Source organism: Denticeps clupeoides, chromosome 1, assembly GCF_900700375.1.
Source record: "Denticeps clupeoides chromosome 1, fDenClu1.1, whole genome shotgun sequence".
Lineage (NCBI taxonomy): Eukaryota > Metazoa > Chordata > Actinopteri > Clupeiformes > Denticipitidae > Denticeps > Denticeps clupeoides.
Window position 1 is genome coordinate 29,856,941 of NC_041707.1, and position 16,571 is coordinate 29,873,511.

The window sequence follows — 16,571 nt, forward strand, 5'->3', positions numbered from 1 at the left end:
TCGTCCCTACGGCAGCGTTACGTCACCAGCCCAGGCCAAGTCTTGAGGCAGCCGCTGACTCACTGCAGAGATAGCACCGGAGCCGCAGCTCTGCGCCTTGCGTGCCTGTGAGTAATTATCCCCGCGTCCGTGCAGGGGCCTATCCACAGGCACGTCTGTCTGAGCACGGCCAGCACAAGTGATCTCATGGCTACCTGTGGTGATAAGAGGCTTGGGGAGAGCCTCTGGGCTATCCCGCTGTTAACCTCTGACTCCTGACACCACTTCTGTCAGGAGAGGTTAGCCGAGTTGGGCAGCTGTTCCCATCTTCTGCTGTTTGGACCGGCACAACATGTACCGCTTCCATTTCAGATATTGGTTCCCTGTTAAAGGTTCCCAATATAGAGTAGACAACAAACGCTTAAAAATAATCTAGTACTTTACCACTTAGCAACACTTCTCTCATTGTGAAAAGAATTATTTTGAATAAATATTCAAGAAACATCACCTACATTTTCAAAATGCTGAAAAATTTATTTGGTCTTTCAACGCGGAGCTTTATTTATTTACTTTCTTACCAGCAAATGGGACTCCCTGGTCTTAATTAGGGCTCTGTTGAGCCACCCAGTAGGAGAGCATCTGTTCTATCTCCCTCTCTCCGCAACCACCGGATCCGCTTTCTGGCGGCCCTGCCTGGCCTGCGTTAAGGCAGATTTTATGCCAGAAAATTCTTCATGTCTTCAGCCCAGGTTTTGCCATAGTTTACAGGCATTGTTTTTTCTTCAAAAAAAAAGTAAAACAATTGGAAATCACGGTCAATCAGAAGAACATTGGCCAGATGAGTTTTTTCTGCGGATGAATCGGACGTTCTGTTGTGGCCAACGCCCGAATAGCTGATCAGTTGCAGAAATAGCTAGGCACAGCTGTGTGTTGCACAGCTGTAGAAGGTCTGTGCTTCAGGAGAGGGTTCTTCATGCTGCGTGCGCACCTGATGTGGTGTCCTCACCAACACCTCTATCTGAAGAAACACCAATTACAAGTATTTTAACAAACACCCAGTGCAAGCCTCTGAAACAATGCTCAATGTGCCAATCGGTCTGCAAGTCCTTGATTTCATACATGTGCACTGCTCTGTATACACTACCTGTCAAAAGTTTGGATGCACGTACTCTTGCATATTTCAGAAAACATAGAACTATGAAATAACACATGTGAGGTTATGTAATATATATTTAATAATGGCAGTTAGTGGCAGCATTTCACGCTCTTGGCTTCTCTCAACCACCTTAAGTTATACAATGGGGATGGTTTCCATCATAACCGCCACAGAGTAAGTGCATCCAAACTTTGACTTGTAGTGTATGTTTCTTGACTAGAACCCTCTATTTCAGACTGGTAAGGCATCCACTGATTAAAGGTTCCCTTCAGCAGAACAGGACGGAAGAAGCTCTTTTAATTGTAACATTTCCATGTACACCAAATGTCAACTGGACAGCATACAGCAACATTTTATGTCATTAGCGCAGAGCACCTTTTACCCTCAAATAGATTGTAAAAAACAAATGATTAGAAAAATCTGCGGGAAAATTTGTTTTCAACAGATGAATCATAGAATCGAATTAAAAGAATAAAAAATAAGAAAAGCATTCATATCCAACCTTTTATTAAAAAACTGATTTAAAACCTTTAGAAGGTACACAAATATCTTGCTCCTTGAGCTGTTATAATAATGAAATAAAATAAAAATGGACTGACACAAAAACACATACCTATGCTTTACATCTGCCAAATATATAGACTTTTAAAACAAAGTGCCACCTGAGCTGCCAGAACAATAAATTATTTATATATACATAAAAAAAGATCAATACAAATCAGAAAATTTAACAGGATTTATTTGAATGTCAGGACTGAATGTTCTCAACACTACACTGCAGATGCGCACACTCGCGTGGTCTGGTTTAGCACGTGCAAAAAAAGCACACGGAACGCGTGGTTGTGTTGAGCACGTGTACAGACTACTGCTTGCTGCCTGCTTCCACTGGCGGCGTCAAATAACAGCCATTAGAATCACTGTTCAAAGCTGCGCTCTTTTCATAAAAACGTGTAAAACCACGCATTAAAATGCCTTGTGTGGCCTTGTATCTTTTCTCTGTTTCTGCTCGTTTTTGTTTTTTTTTTGCTCCGGCCTGTCTATGAGGCAGCAAACTCTGCTAGCATCAGTGCACGAGAGAGAACGAGTATGTTTGCTCAACTAGTTTTTTTTTTAATAATCAAATGTCTCCGCGTCGTGTGACACAACAAATCGATTATGAAGTCGTTACTCTTTTAGTAATCAATTTTTTATCGATTTAATCGATTTGTTGTTGCAGCACTATTGCAAATGATGAAGATGTATAGTGGATGGGCCATCAGCTATCACTAAACCTGGTTCTCACTTCCTTTGTCCAAAAGGGTTCGGGTGCCATGCTGTTTTTAAGGAAGATGGACAGTTATGACCTTTTTCCTCTGACAAACATAAGCTTTTATCATAAGAAGGTAACATATGTGGTGCGGCATTTTTATTGCTATGCACATTTTCTTCAGCATGTTCCATTGTGGGGCAGACTGTTTGTTTTCCCTATTGCTGTTAAACCCCAATGGAATCACTCAAAAGCGATCCAAGTCACAGTATTAGGGTTTAAAAACTGGAACTGAGACATTTAATAACCAAAAGCATAAAATGTTTCTTGTTCATTTTAGACATTGTTATCTCACATGACAGAAATATTTCAGCACGAAGCAACGCAGGGTCAACATCCTGCCCACCACAGCCCTCCTCCCCCTCAGTGCGCCCCTCCTACTTGCCTGTTACACATGCTTGCCGTAATTTATTTCCCAGTAATCTCCTGGTGAAATTGATGGGGACCCGGGGCCCTCGTAGTGTTCGGTTTCCCTGCTGTATGCAGTAAAATACCCAGCCAAGGTTTGCGTGACTGCAGCTCTCAGGGAGGAAACCACAGGTGATATGTCACAGTCAAGGACACCTGGGGGGCAGCGTTGCCCCTGCATGTCACCGCAGTGACCCTGCCGCCACTTAAGAGCCAGATCATTAAAAAAAGTTGATGGAGCTGCACTAAAGAGTGATAAGTAATCTCAGACAGGGTGTGCCAAACAGCAGTTGGTGCTGTGCTCAAGGGGCACTTCTGTCTCGAGAGTACCACCATCCACAGGGAGGGCAAGGGAAGAAATGAGAGGTACCTGGGCGGTCAAAGGTGAGGCCTGAGGGTGGACATGGAGAGAATAAATGTGGGGAGGGGGAAGAGAAGTAGACAATCAGTCCCAACACTCACCACAGCCACTCATCAAACACTGTCAGCAGCTCCAGTTTCCTTAATGTGTGTGTGTTCAGGAGTCTGTAAAAGTGTTCAGCTGCAGACTGACCTCTAGTTTGATGGCTGCCCCGCAGAACAGAACCCCTCAGTGCTTCGCACGTGAGGGGGAACCTTGCAGTTCAGCTGTAGGAGTCTGTATCACAAAACTGGATTTGGTCATTAAACTTGCACCCACTAAACATACACACACACACGCAGACCATAACCAGAGATTGTATGGCTATTGTTCCGCGATTAAAATATTTTAACATTTCCTGACTTATAAAATTGTAGGTGCATGGGTGGAGGCGCCAAGGTTTTGTGAATATCACGTGTGTGTGTGTTTGTGCGGTTCTCCTCTACACACCACGGTGTGTTTTTTTCCACTGATCCTCTCATTCCAAAATCGTCGCTGTCATATATTTATGACATTGAATTGACACTCCTTGAGGAATTTTGTAAGATGATTTGCCTCATAATGACTAACGACACGATTTTGTCTCAGACCTCTTCCATGGTGGTTTAACCACAGGCTGGGGTGTCAGCTTCCTTTTAAAATTCACACATCATTATGTTGTGGTGTTCTGCAACACACAAAATGCGCAAGCAATGCCACAAGTGGGAAGAGTTTGATCACGACCAACAGTTGGAATTGGGCCTGATGGTCAATTTTGAGGGTGTGTTTGTGTGTTGGTGCACACGTAAGTATATGCGTGCATTGGTTTTATGGTTCAACTTGCATGAAAGTTTGTGCAGCAACCAAGCCAACAAAACATTGCAAAATCAAATCCACCAGGAATTTACTTTTAATGGAACTACTAAACAGGCCACCCAAAAAACAGATTAAAAAAAACAGATAAATGCACTTAAATTCTAAGGAACAAAATGATCATGCATGTTAAGTTCAACTTGTTATTAACAAAGTCCAGTTAAAATAGGATATCCTATTTGTTTAAATAGGATATTTCTGTATATATATTTTCTTTGGCCATTATTAACCTTGGTATTTAAAAAATCCTGCCTACTACTACAGTGTGTACTGTGTCTGCCCTTTTCCATGCCTGCTTAATCTTAACTCCTTGGATTTAAGCAAAAAGTAAACAAGCCTAAGCAGACCAATAATGAATATATACTTGCATTAACATATTTTTATACATCCAAGAGAATGTTTTTGCTTGTGAGTATTTTTTTATTTATTTTTAATTTAATCTGCTCTTTATTTTATTAGAAGACAAATGGTTTTTTTTAGTAAGGTTTAGTAAGGCTTTTTGCTAGTAAGGTTCTTGTTACTCCAAACAATGTAGAAGTTATTAGATTGTATTTTTAACAAGGTATGCTGTTAATCACAGAACAAGATAAAATGATTCCAGTAAACAGCTCCAATGCTGTCGGTCATACATTTTTGAACTGTTCACCATAAACTTGGTGATAGGGTGGTAGTAGCCTAGTGGGTAACACACACACCTATGAACCAGAAGACCCATAGCACTCCATTTCATTAAATCATAAATCATTATTATATATATATTAATCATTAATTCACGTTACGTTCATTCATTCACTTACTCTTCTTTTAGTTTCATTTTATTCCATATTACCTGTGGCAATGACAAAATGGGGAAAAAAATTGGGGATTTTAACATATATGCTGGATTTTATTTTTCATTCTGAATCCTTTTGATCAGTTCCTTGTGGTTTAGCTCTCCAAGGCAATGTTGGGGGGCAAACAGGATGTGGTGTGGTGTCTGGTTTGGCCTTGAACTGAATCTGCTTCCAGTTTAGCCACACTGATGATCCAGTCTGTCATTTTTTAACACAAGCGGATTTGGGGTTTCTGCAATGTTCTCACATGCTGAAAGGCCAAGCCTCAAGTCTTAGCTAAATAAGCAAAGGTGGACCGACTTTGTAAATATCCTCTCCTCTGCCAATGCTGACCACGTTCTTATTGTGTGTGTATTTGTGTATTTGTGCCTTGAGTCACATGCAATTATCTCTTTTTGTAAGTAGCACATGCACATAATTTGTTAAAAGTCTTTCCCTTTTCCTAGACTCAGCACCAGGATGTGCCTGAAACATGCAGCCCTAGTGTTTTAAATTGGCATCAGGTAAACCACCAAATCTGCAGATCATTCTAAAGTCATTTGTAGACCATAAATGAGGAGGAATCAGACAGTGGCAGTAAAAATTTGATGCAGTGATATTGTGAAGATTTTCCATCATTCCACCTAGTGGAATGTGTGTGTGTGTACGTGTGTGTGTGTGTAGCTTTCTTTCTTTTCTTTAAAGGCCTGTTTGACAGGCAGTGTCCAATTCCCCTTGCCGTAATGGCAGCCTCCATAACTCTGGGATATTCGGTGGCGCACCAGGCCATGGGGTTAATACAGAACACACTGGTGAGAGTGTGAGTGAGCGAACCTCCCACCACTTCGACTTTGTCAGATTTATTATGGTCAGACCCCTGCTGTCCTGTACAACTCCTGTCCAGCACGAAAGGGTAACGTTGCATCACCTGTTTTCTGTCGGCACACACAGGCAGAAAAACTCTTCACACCACAATCTGTTATGTATATGGACAAAAAATGAAAGCGCATCTATTAATACGTTAATTTTTGTAACTTAAAAAGGTTAGCCAAAAAGATAACTTTTTAAAAATGTTAGCCTTTCATTTTGTTAATATTCAGTAAATATAGAGTCAAGTAAATAGCAGAAATCTCAAATTATTAGTTCAGATATACTGTTATTTTTCATTCATTTATCCAGACAAGTACATTATGAATAATAATGATTTAATGATATTCCAATGTTCTGATGCATGATCCACATACAGATAGTACTTCGAATGCTGGCTGCATGTTAACAGTCGACTCCAGAAGGTGGAGTCAAAATTATCTTTTATCTTTTGAAAAGTAAAGTTACAATTTTATGTCAGCTTGTTCATGTGTATAGAAGGTTTTTATTTGTTTGATTTTTCTGTGTGAGTGTTATCTTTAAGTAACTTTTATTAATTTATTGAATATTGATTACCCCATGGTTTTTATTTATTTTTATTTGACCGTTTCTCTCTATCTTCGTCTCTGTGTGTGTGTATGTGTGTAGTATTATATTAATGGTCATTTATATTCCTGAGGTACTGAGTGTACCGCTCCCACAGTGGCTGCATCTAAACTCTGAGTGACCCTCATGTGAGCCTGTCATTGATCAAAACAAGGCAAAGTTATCCTGTGACCTGGCATGTGGGTCACACACACATGCAGACTCACAGATGCACACAGACTCTTAATCACATACATACACAACTGTAGTCATAACAATCTGCCTGCTCACAGACTTAAAAAAAAAAACGTACACCCTCATTCCAACTTACTCACACACATACCCATACACACACATAAACACACACACATACTTGCTGTCACATATAACCCTCTCTTCTCATCTAGCCCTCCCCACTGGAAATGTGCCTTTCACATGCAGTTCTGGCCAAAGAAAACACACAAGCAGCATGCTGTCTCACAGGGGCGTGAAGGAGGTCAGAGGGGCTCGCCAGGAAGGGCCAGGAGGTGACAGAGGGAGGGACATGGTCACGCAACCACAACCAGCCCAGCCCTGGCCACCCGGGCTTCTCACGCAGGGGCCAGACGTGTACGCTGTCATGCAACAGCCACCCCATCAAACCACATTACGAGTGACGAGGGTAATAATGCAGAACCCCCCGCCTGAACCCCCCGCCTGAGACAGACACAGCTCTCAATGAACATTTGCACTGACCTTGGGCTTCGACAAACTACTAATGGTGCTGTAACGCTCGCAAAGTTTATTTTTTCTCAAAGTGAAGAAGATGCAATATACTTAATCTATTTAACAACTGTGCCCATTTATAATTTATCATTCTTTTTCCCAATAACAAAGCTTCCTTGTCAGCTGAACCTGTGAGGAAAGATACTTTAGTGTTTTCTGTAAAAAAATGAAAAAGCTAGATCTGATAAAAATCTCTTTTCCCATTGTTTCTAAAAGAGGTGAAAAAGTCAAAAACATTTATGAGAACTTTTAAAATGAACAATTCAGCTGATCCCTCTGACCTCCATTGAAATTGCCTGAGGAAGTCAAGTGACCTCCAAACGGCCTTACTGGCAAGTAACTTAAAAGGGTCCTTGGTGGGCACTGTTCTGTTCCTCTGGAACCACCCAATCTTTCCAACACTTCCTGAAAATCAGATGCAGGAAGTGATGATGGCATTCAAATTAGGTTTTTAAACCAACACAAACAGTTTCACACCAGTAAAAAGCCTTTATGTAAAGACTTAATGGACATAGGATGCATCCAGAAAATATTCACAATGCATCACTTTTCCCACTTTTTGATATGTTACAGCCTTATTTCAAAATGAATTAAATGATTTTTCTTTAAAATTCTACACACAACACCCCACAATGGGCACAAACCAAGTATGAAGTCAAAGGAATTGTGTGTAGACCTCTGACACAGGCCAATCCCAAGGATCAAATTTGGGGAAGGATACAGAAAAATGCTTCGAAGGTCCCAATGAGTTAAGTGGTAAAGTGGAAGGAGTTCAAATCCACCAGGATTCTTCCTAGAGCTGGCCAGCCACCTAAACTGAGTGACCGGGGGAGAATGACCTTAGTCAGGGCGGTGACCAAGAACCCAATGGTCACTCTGTAACAACTGCAGTGGTCCTCTGAGGACACAGGAGAACCTTCTAGAAGGAAAATCCTCTCTGCAGCAATCCACTGATCTTAGCAAAAGGTACATGGCAGCCCACCTGGAGTTTGCCAAAAGGCATTTGAAGGACTCTCAGAGTGACTCTTCTCTGGTCTGATGAGACAAAGATTAAAATCTTTGGTGTGAGTGCCAAGCATCACGTTTGGAGGACATCAGGCACCGCTAATCACCAGGACAATACCATCCTTACAGTGGAGCATGGTGGTGGCAGCTTCATGCTGTGGAGACTGTGGAGGAAGTGGGAGACAAGTCAGGATAGAAGGAAAGATGACTGCAGCAATGTACAGAAAAATCCTGCATGAATCCTTTCTGCTCCAGAAAGCTCTTGAACTGACTGGGGTTACTGTTTGTCTTTCAACAAGATAATGACACCAACGCTTATGACATCATATTTTAAATGAATTGAGGCTGTCATTTCTGCCAAAGGTGCATCAACAAAGTCTTGAGCAAAGGCTGGGAATAAGTATGTACATGTGGTCCTCAGATTTTCTCAGATTTTTCATTTTCAATGAAAACATTTTTCACATTGTCATCATGGAGTTTTGTGTGTAGAGTTCAGAGGAATTTTTTATTTAATCAATTTTGAAATATGGCTGTAAGAAACAAAATGGAAAAGTGATGTACTGTATCTAGTGTCAATGAGGTGGGAGATTCATGTAAACTTGCAATGGCTGGGTTAACTGTAATTTTTGATCTGTAAATTCCATTTAAACTCCTGTCCCAAGGAGAAACGTGGCAGGAAATAAATCAAGGCTTATCAGTAATTATTCATTAAGTCCAAGCATGGGAATGCGAGTTGTCATTTTTGCTTCACATGCTCAAATGCAGATTTGTAAGACAGGGAACAATTAATTACATTCATGTTGACATTTTATTCATGTTGATTCCATTAATGTCATCAACATGGGGTGAAAAGGATGAGGCACAATCGCTTTACATTTGTAAAGACAAACGTATGATTTTAATAAACAAAAAACGCTGGCTGGAAAACAGAACACAAACTGAATAGAAAACAAGCAGCATACCGGGCCTGCAATTCAACCAACACACCGACACATAACGCACGACATAGAAGGCGGCACATAGTCTAACATGTGAAGGGTTCTAATTACCCACACTGAAGGAGCATCAACTGTGAGGCACCTAGGTGTCACACTTAAACTGCTTGCATGACTCTGTTAGTGTCCTGGCAACCTTGACCTATATTCCTCATCTGCTACTCCACGCATTCCTGTCCTTTCCACAAGGAGAATTTGTTCTAGATAAATATACCCAACCAGAGCATCAATGACTACAGCAGAAGCGACTGTCTATTTATACTCTTCCTTCCATGGCCTTGTGGGACGTTTACCACAGGACACCTGGAAAAAAAGAATAGTTGTAGTCTGAGGCCACTGCAGGCTCCATTTCGGTGAAAATCTCAAAAATCCTGTATTCTCCCCAAAAAAGCAAGTTGTGGTGGTGTGTGCGTTAATGCACCACATCCAGGGTCTGTGTGTAATTTATTTCTGTATGGTGGTTGAGGCCATGCAGAACCTGTTTTCTACATCACGCTGCATCACATAATGGGCTAAGACGTGGCAAATCACGGCAGAAGCTGAAACACACCGTGGAGTGGAAGGCCCAGCATGTACTGTACACCAGAGTTAACATATGGATGGAGGACCAAGTGCAGAATTTGTGCAGAACTGCCTCCTTACCCCTGCTACAGTCTTCCTGAAAATAATAACATTTTCTTCCGCTCACCACCACGTTGTGAACCCTTGCTAAAACTTGTGTACTATTAAGTACACAGACAAGAGTAGTACTTCTATTTCTGCAGTGCATTTTTGACCCATTCTGTAGAGTGTCCCAAGAGCAGTGTCTGCTTGTGACAATAAAGTCGAGAGAGAATGAAGAAGAAGCAATAAAAAGACAACAGTAATGACAGTGGCGGGATGGTTTATTACACATTAAGCAACACAGGAAACAGCTTCCTGCCTCTGGCAACAGATCATTAAAACAAAGCATTCTTGGACATTTCCTAATAAGAGAATAAAGGGCGTCAACCTTTTTTAAATAATCTATAATTCCTTTTTCCCGTGTGAATTGCTCAAGGTCTGCAGAACAGCAAGATGTGGCCTTGATGAGCCTCAGCATCCAATTCATTTGTAGAAAATCACATGCTGCAGGCTGATGAAATATCCATGTAGGGATTTTTCACACGCACACACACACACACACAGCTGACACCATGAGAGCTAGCAATAATTTCTGCACACAGACACACACCACACTGTGTACGACTGGAACATGTAAACCGCAGGGCCATGCTCATGTGAGCGCTGAGACTGGGTCCCACTATGTGCTGTCAGGCCACACCTCACCCAAGATTCATGAGCGTTCGGGTTTCCATCTAATCTCCATCAGGGCCACCGTGTCCAAATTGCCTCCCCGCATTAAGCACTGCTGCAAAGGCAGATGGCTGCGGCATCTCAGTGTGATACAAAACAGGAAGCCAACAAGTGAGACCACTGCAAGCCCACCCACATTAGCAAGCGTGATGTGAGGAGCCCAGTGCTCATCCTGTGTGGGGATCTGTGCTGAGATTTATGAGAGGAAATATTGTTTCATATGTATGCGGACAGAGAGTGTGATTCTCATTTTATTTTTTGCTAAGCAATGCCTGCTGGACACATCTGTCTCAGACACACAAACACATGCACGCACGCACACACACACACACACACACACACATGGCTTCTATGTCAATTCATAGCTGGGCCCCAGTACATCAGGAAGTCATGAATTACAGCTTAAAAATTCCTGCACACTCATATAAAAAGCTGAATGCAAGGACTTTCATGTTTGTCATTTGGCTCATTTGATATTCTTATAAAAAGGAATTTATTTTGAGGTTCAGGTGATTGTTCTGTTTTCTCTGTGAGATGAAACAATTTCACATGAAGTTGTATTGCCTTCAATGGACAGTTGACAAAATCATATTTGTTTTGTTTTAATCATTTTATGGAAAAGCATTTTTTTTCCAGAGAATGCAAAGTGTAAAATTGTCATAATAAACATTTAAATACAAAATCCTTCCACACACAATTCTGTCATGTCTATTTGTGATCCTCTTGCTTGCTTTTAAATAAAAAAAATGCACACATTCCATCACTGATTAATCACCAAGCAACAAACATTTTCTGTGAATGAACACTGACCCCAGAGCAGCATTCTTCACTCCCCCCCCGAAATGAAAGAATGGGGAACATGGCATTCATCTAACGTGAGCTTGTGGGCAAGGCTGCTGATGACCGTTCGTTGACCCCGCTTTCTTTCACGATCCTAAAAGCCACAGAGCGGCTTCAGCTGGACTCACGAAAGTGTGAAAATAGGAAAGGAGGAATAAAGGGAATCACAGAAAATTATCCGCCCAATTACACAATCAGAAGAGCGATCTGCTGGATGGAGCCACACTGCACGGAATGCCCCTTATCACTGTGGGCAGGGGGAGGTACTGTCACCCGTCTCGGCTCCGGCACCTGCTGACCATGGCATGTCATGCAGTGACCCACAAACTAACTACATCAGAGGGAACATGGGCAACAGAATTCCTCACTCAAGAATTACTGATATTCAAGAATAAAATTATAGATACATAGATTCTGAAAGAACTAAAACTTTTTGATTGCAGTATTGTGTATCATGTGTTACATACATGTTACTTTTGCCCATCTTTATTCATCTAAGTGCATCCCTCAACCCAGTGCCAACATGTCTCTCTCTATCAGACACACACACACACACACACACACACACACTATTGATCAAGGTAACTGCAGAACATCCTTGGGAAAACCCTTGGGAGAATTCAATAGACATGAGGGAAGCCAATATTTCATATGACCAAATTGGAATCAACATTAATATTACTGCCACCACCAACACTAAATACACAACTGAAAAATAAGATAAAAACAAAAAAACTGTCAAAATGCATATGTGTGCATTGGTGGTATAGGGGTGAGCATCACTGCTTCCCAAGCAGTTGACCCGATTTCGATTCTTGGCCAATGCAATCGACATTAGAGACTTTAGACTGCCCTCCAAGGTGCTTAGGAACTTCTACTCCTGCACCATATAATAATTTATGTCATTAATTTACCACGCATCTCTTTTCTATGACAGACTTGTGGCTCTGTCAGCAGCTGACCCAAACCTAGAAAATACCAGATCAGCTTCTCCAAAGCCTTACATGATGAAGCAGGGCTCTTCCAGACAGCTCATTAATTATCCAAGAGACTCCATCATCATCACATACCACAGGATTAAGCCAAACTCTGAGGTTTGTGTGTCATTATTAGGTGTCCCAGGAATGGAGTAGTTGACCAAGTTGACTCATTCTTTAATTTTTAAGAACTTCTTTTTGTTAAAGCTATGTCAAAGATTAGTTTGTGAACTGTTCATTTTAGAATGCAATAAATCAACATGTAATCTGGTCGTCAAAAAATAATGCTTGTGCTTCTGTAAGTGGAGGGCATGGTTTGGCACAGATCGTACTTGGGACATCATTACATGGATGAAGCACCCTGAGTGAGGAATGCTTCATTAAGTGTGCCGCGGCCGGCCTGTCAGCCAGCTACAGATGAGCTAACTAAAAACCAAATCGGGGTCATCTGGAAGCCATTTCTCCACGTACTTTTTCCTCTTCTCCATCTCATTTTAATCTCTTAGCAGAATCTCCTCCCCCTGCTCCCTGGGGAGGCCGGGGCCCAGTGACCAGGATCTGCTCACGCTACGTCTGCATGGCACGCAAGCTCATCCGTGGCATGCCAAAACTGACAGGAGCAGAAACTAATCACCGTTCGTGATGCTCGGCTGTGTATAGTACAAAGTGTCACACATGCTGGCATGTGGATCGTGGGGTTCTTGTGGGGGGGTAAAGCACCTGAAAAAAACTAGGAATAAAAAAAACTTGGAGTAGCCAGGGTTGTCAAACAAATCAGAAAATTAAACAAATTATAACTTACAATTATTTCACCTTTATGATATTTTACAGTATTTTTCCTTATAATGTAGACAAATTGCTTGATTTAGGTTTGTCCTTTAAGCAGCAGGTTATGCAAACAGTCGCTGGAGATGGGAGTGAAGAGAGAATTGGATCAGAGGTAATGGTGCTGCTGTGGTAAAATTACTGCAGGTAATTGTGATTTTGCAACACTGCTCAGCGCTCAATAGCTTTGGTTAGAAATGCAGTTGCCATTTTCCACATTCTAAATGGTAAAGCATATTTGGTTTGGAATTCTTGGTTGAAGATAGGACCATTTAAGTTGCATCGGGTGATGCAGCCTATAAGTAGCCAGTAGCCTTTCTGGACCATGGAATCAGTAAATGCACAGGACTGGGAAAGACAAGGAAGTATTATCTGACCTATCTTTCTCTTTCTCTCTCTGTGTCTGTGTGTGCACACGTGTCCATTCATGTATTTTCAGGCCATCTAAGTGGATAGGCTCTCCTGACTTTTACATTTATATAGCCAGTGCTATGTTATAAACTTTTAATTATGCTACACAATCTTCACTGACATTTTTTGTGTGGCAATTTGCATGTAGTCTTCAGTGTAGCTCTCAGCATGGGTCTGTGTGTAACTGTGTGAAATGGGACCTCATGAATGTCCAGTGAGTATGTATTTTTGTACTGTACAAAAATGTATAATTGTACAATTACTTTATCCTAGAAGAACTGTGCAGGACAGGTGAAAGCTACCAAGTTAGGCTTTGCTAGGTTTTGAAGTAAATTTGTCATTAACTGTTTTGTATATTTTAATACATTACGTCTTGGGTTTGTAGGGGGAATGAGGTGCAGAAATGGAACATCATTTAGACACTTAATAAACACAAAATAGACAGGCACAAAGGCCAGAAAACAGTGACCAGGGATACACACAAAGATCTCAAAGACAACCCTAAGGAGAGTGTCCAAAAATGACAGGAACTAAGCAAACACAGTTTCCAAATTAATGTCGCAGCCATGTCCTGTGGCTGCTTACTGCATTTAACAGGTCCGAATCAACCCTGCTCAACTGGCATAAGCTATGAGCAATTAGGAATCATTAATAAGGTACACAATTGTCTGCTGTGTGCTCCCAGCAGCCTCTTGGGATCTCTTTTGTGGGGTAAGCGGTCAAACATTATCATTTTAAAGTGTCAATAACAGTATTTAATGTAAGCAATACTGTAGTTTATAGGCTGCACAATAGCACTAACCTTTAAATTACAAGATAACGCTGTTCTTCATTTTACAGCAGACCAAAAAACAACAGTACAACACTGTACCTTAGCAGAAGGTAGAGTCAATACTGTATAATACTGTAAGAAATATTACAGTATGCTTTGAAACTACTGTTTGCTTGCACATTTACATTATTTTCAAATAGAGACAGATGGCTGACAGAGCCTGCAGGGTGTTTAATAAAAAAAAAAGACCAGATCATCTCCCTGCCACTCCCTGTCTGGGCCTCTTTCCCACACTTACCTCTGTAATTGTTTTAAATACGGATTAGACTTTAGACTTAAGATTATTCATTGCGAAATGTGTGATTAATTAGTTACCATTTTTATCAACTGACAGCCCTAATGACAGCCCTTTATTTTTTGGTTTTTAGGACATCATTAATATGAAACAAATCTGAATTAAAAGAAGGATATTTCTATGACTAACCTGGTATATTTTAAACATTTTCCGGATTTAAAAAATCTTGAAAATGTATGTTTGGAAATTTTTGTTAGCTCCTCTGTGAAATTGTGTTGGTTTAACATTCTTGCTTAGGCTACATTTCCTTTTATAACCATTAAATGTAACTAGAAACGGTTGCTGGTGTCCTTGCGGCATTGGTGACCAGGGGCTTGTTATTTTCAACTGTATTTTGGTTGATCTGAAAGTCAGAATTGTTTTTGGCTCTCCAGATTTTTTTTCAATTGAATTCTCTCTGAATGCCTCAACTGCCACTCACATTTCCCCAGGTCCTGCCAGCTCCCCAGCTGCCCGTGGGACCTCTGGCCCCCTGCAGGAGCCCCCCCCTCCTTCCCTCTGTGGGCTGTGCGTGACAGTAGCTGCCTGAAAAGTGGAAATGACTGCAGTAAACAGTGATTAGCTCCAGAGCCAGGCAGCCCTGGTCCTCTGTGAAACCTGTCTCCACGCGCTCGCCGCCAGCCTGGGCCCCCCTACGAAAAACCTACCCCCCACCCCGTCCCCCAGTCAGAGTCACCTCAGGGTCATGGCCAACCTTTCACACAGCCAGGTTACAGAAGATAATCACAGGCAAACACGGCAGCAACCACATGTAAGACACACACACACACACACCCACTCTTATAGACTATCATGTCTAATTAGAGCCAGCTTTGAGTCCGGTGTGTGTGTGTGTGTGTGTGTGTGTGTGTGTGAGAGAGAGAGAGAGAGAGAGAGAGAGAGAGAGAGAGAGAGAGAGCACAGTAAACTAGCTGAATTACACCAACAAAAAAAATACTTAAAATACTAAAAGGCTTTAATCTATACATTTTCTGTGTGTTCCCAAGAACTACTTCCAAGACTTCAGGGCGGTTTAGCTGCTTGTCATCATGGTTGCTTGAATCATGCCTTATCCATTGCTGCCTATCTATGACTGACCAGTAAAAAATATTTTTTAAAAACATGCTGATACCACAAATGGAGATCTGGGCTTGTATTCCTGCACGATTCCTAGTGGTTCCTGGCTAAGAGAGAAAATGCTGGGGGAATCCACCATCTGCTTACTGAGATAAGACTAAACACCCCAAATTTGACATATTTTATGTTTCAGAGGACATTCAAAGAAACTAAACTATCCAAGCTCCTGTTACCCAAAGTATGCAATTACCAAAAAAAAATTTTACAATTTCTTGGGTTTTTAAAGACCTGCATAAACAATTACAAAAATACAAATGCAATTCCTGTGAAGACATTTGGCCAAAATGCACGCACTCTCTCTCTCTCTGTCTCCTCACTGCACTCTCTGTGTCCCCAGCTCAATGTCTCCGCTTCGGAAACGTTTTAGTGCCTTCAATTAGACTCATTACCTCCCTGCAAAAATAAACCTCGCGGCTGCAGGGGGAACAGGGAACACAACTTTCTGCTTTTGGCAAGTAGGGCCCTGAATAGCCGAAATTACTCCTGCAACCGAAATGTTCAAAGGATCACAGCGAGGTCGATTAAAAGAAAAGCCATGTGCGTTGCGTTCGCGCTAATGCTCGGGGACGGGGACGGGAACGGGCGCGGGAACGCGCCTCAGACGTGCACGAGCCTCAGGGACACTGCGCGCGCCAGGACATTCCAGGATAACCAGCGGGAACGCGCGTCCCCACTCTGTTATCAGGCCGCCATCCATCAGATCTCCCCGCGCGGTCTCGTACTGGTTTTCATCCTCGACACCAAAACCAGAAGAATCGTTTGTTAATAGTTTGTTAGACAGGTGCACTGGATTTGTGGAAACAGGTCATG